Genomic DNA, 3464 nt, shown 5'->3' with positions numbered 1-3464 from the left:
CATGTAATTGAATTTAAATTCCTATAATCTAAAAAATACTACACAAACACACACACACACACACACACAAACACACACACACACACACAAACACACACACACACACACACACACACAAACCCAATAAAAACCAGACAAATAAAAAAAACTCAGGATGTGATATATTTTTACCATTTTTCTGTTGCTGTCACTGAGAGGTGGAAGCTCAACCAAGGTGACCCAGGTGTGCTCCTGGGGCAGAAACAAAGACATACCTTTGTGGAGCAAAGGAGGGAGGGCTGGGACAGTAGCACTGTATCTGTCAGAGGAAAACCAACCTGGAGGTAATAGGAGTAATAGCAGACACTTAGAGCCAGCAGAGCCTGGCAGAGCAGCTCCTCTCTGGAGCTCTGTACTTTATCCTTCAAGACCCTGTTGGGCTTTCTGTCCTCCCCAAGGATGGGCATCTCATTAGCTGATTATAATACAGACATCTCAGTACCATTAGACCTGGTAAATGATCGTAGAAACAGCTTGCTCATTAGCTGTTATTCCTGACAAAATGTCATGGCTCTGGGAATGTTTTCTTGTTCCCTTTTTCTTTGTCACCAGGTCAAGGGCCAGTGTGACCTGGACAGGAGTTTTAGAAGGCACTTTGAGAGTTGTACATGCTAGAGTCTGCACTGAGGGCGTCAACTCGGTGAGCTTAAAAAAAAAAGAGGACAATTTGTCAACATAACCACTGTGCGCCAGATCCTCTGCTCCTGCCTTCACCACTTCTGTCTTAGTGGCTTTGTTTGGAGCCACTGTACAGATACAATTTAATCGAGGCACATCTGGGTTAATTTACAATCACCAGCAACCATGCATATCAGAATTGTTTTCTTGTTCTTAGCAGGATTTTAGGAACTCCCAGGAGGAAAGAGGCCACAGATCTCTACTGGACATTTAGTATAAAAGAAAAAGAGGAGATCAACAGGCCAGTAATTTGGCTAAAGGCATAGAGAGGACAAGCTTCCAGACTGAGGAAGGGAATGAGGCAGTGGTGGGTAGATTGTGGAGTAGGAGTAAGGGGAAAAGGAAAGACTGTGGAGAGGTAGAGTCTGAGTATGTCTGAGCAAGTTTAATAGGAAGGCAGCTCATCTGCCAGATGAAATTCTGAGAGAATCGAAAAATAAAGGTTTAGTTATGCTATGCTCTTGTCTGCAATTGTAACAGAGTATCATTAATAGTGTCAGGGTTGATACTTGTCCATGGGATGGGTTTCAAGTTGGGATGGTTGCAAGGTAAGCCATTCCTTCAGGCTCTGTTCCATTTTTGTCCCTGCATTTCTTTAAGACAGGACAAGTTTTAGGTCAAAAGATTTGTGGATGGGTTAGTCTCCTTATCCCTCTACTGGGGGACCTATCTGGCTACAGGAGGTTGCCTCTTCAGGTTTCATATCTCCCACTTAGGCATCTTTCCTAGGTCATTCAAACTGACTCCTAGGAGTCTCCATCACCCCGGTTCTGGGACTTCCTAGAGATCTCACCATCAGCACCAGAAACTGCAGATTTCCATTCACTCTCCTGGTACTCTGGGTTTCTATCTTGTCTCTCCCTACTCCTAATCCTGTCCCCCCCCCCATTTCTCTCCCCATCCCCTATCCCACCCAGTTCTCCCCCTCTGCCTTCCATGAGTATTTTGTTCTCTGACCCTTCTAAGTGTCATTTTTTCATCCTCATTTGGACTTTCCTTATTTAACTTCTTTGGGGCTGTGCGGTGTATCATGGGTATTCTATACTTTATGGCTAATATCCACTTACCATTGAGCGCATACCTAGAAGACTACCCATCAGGTGACTGAAACATATGCAGATACCTGTAGTCAAACACTGGACGGAGGTTGGGGACTCTTATGGAAGAGTTGGGTGAAGGATTGAAGGCCCTGAAAGGAATGGGAACCACACAGGAAGATTAACAGCGTCAACTAACCTGGACTCCTGAGAGCTCTCAAAGACTGAGCCACCAAACAAAGAACTGGACCTGGGCCTCCCAGCACATGTGAAGCAGATGTGCAACTTGGTCTTCATGTGGGTCCTGAATAACTGGAAAGGAGGGACTATCCCAAAAGCTGTTGCCTGTACTTGGGATATGTTCTGGCTGAGCTGCCTTGTCTGGCCACAGTGGGAAAGAAGACACCCAGCCTTGCAGAATCTTGCACTGCCAGGGTGGGAGGATACTCAAGGGTCTGCTACCCACTTAGAGAAGTGGAGAGGGGATGTGGGTTGGGGATGGGGGATGGGGGAAGAATTGTGGGAAAGATGACCAGGAGGTAGGCAGTGAACAGGATGTAAAGTGATCTAATTCTAGTATATCTTTGTTGGTCTTTCCCTCTTGCAACTTTTAATATTCTTTCTTACTTTTATACATTTAGTGTTTTGATTATCATGTACTGAGATGAATTTCTTTTCTTGTCTAGTCTATTTGGTGTTCTGCATGCTACTTGTACCTTGATAGACATGTCCTTTTCTATTTTTATTATTATTATTATTTTTTACTTAAGCAGTCTTTAATGAAAGCTGCGTATGAGATGTCTCTACTCCTGCATCTTCTTGATCGTTTCCTCCTTGTCTTTGCCCTTCTCCTTTCCTACTTGGCGGGACTTGGCTTTCCTCTCCAGGATCGTCTTGTGGTCCTTGTCCAGCTTTAGCCTGGTGATGACCACCTTGCTGGGGTGGACACCCACATGGACAGTTGTGCCATTAGCCTTCTCTTACTGGACTCGTTCAGTGTAGATGACATATTTCTTCCTGTATCCTTGGACTAGTCTGCTCGCCTTTGTAGTGTCCTCGAACAACCTGAACTTCATCATCTTTTCGAATGGACATAGACCAAACATTATACTTCTGTCTTAGTTCTTTGGAAAGAGGGGAAGACATGATCTTCCTCTGAATGTGAGAAGGTGCCTTTGAAATGCTGTTTGTGGTTCTTGCTTCGGTCAGAAGTCATGAAGGGATTTAACTTCACCTTGGTGGCTTGTGATCAAGCAATGGCTGCAAAAGGAAAGAGCAACATGTCCTTTTTTAGAGTACACAAATTTTCATCTATGATTTTTATTGAAAATATTTTCTGTATTTTTAATCTAGGCTTCTTCTTCTTCCTCTATTCTTAAACTTGGTCTTTTTTTTTTTTGGTATCCAAGATTTTCTGGATGTTTTGTGTCAGGACTTCTTCTTTTTTTTTTTTTTTTTTTTTTTTTTCATTTAGCATTCTCTTTGACCAAGTTATCCATTTCTTCTAATATAAGATTCAGAATTTAAGAGCCAGAGGATGGCTATGAGAGCTTGAAATTTAGCTTCAGGAAATGGTATGCCTGATATATACATCATCATTCACAACAGCAACAGTTTCCTGCATAAGACCACAACAGATTGAGCCAGCAACCAGTAATCTGCCCAATTTGAGACCCATCCCAGGGACAAACACCAATCCCTGACACTGTG

General features: G+C 43.3%; 1 pseudogene across 1 annotated transcript; it reads right to left on the bottom strand.

Annotated features, from left to right (window-relative positions):
- Positions 1–2557: 2557 nt before the first annotated feature.
- LOC308432314 (large ribosomal subunit protein uL24-like) lies at positions 2558–3024 on the bottom strand (annotated as a pseudogene). Its single transcript has one exon. The product of its transcript is annotated as a large ribosomal subunit protein uL24-like (transcript).
- Between the last annotated feature and the right edge of the window lie 440 nt (positions 3025–3464).

Source organism: Micromys minutus, assembly GCF_963924665.1.
Source record: "Micromys minutus genome assembly, chromosome: 18".
Taxonomy (NCBI): Eukaryota; Metazoa; Chordata; class Mammalia; order Rodentia; family Muridae; genus Micromys; species Micromys minutus.
This window is presented reverse-complemented; position numbering and strand designations above follow the sequence as displayed.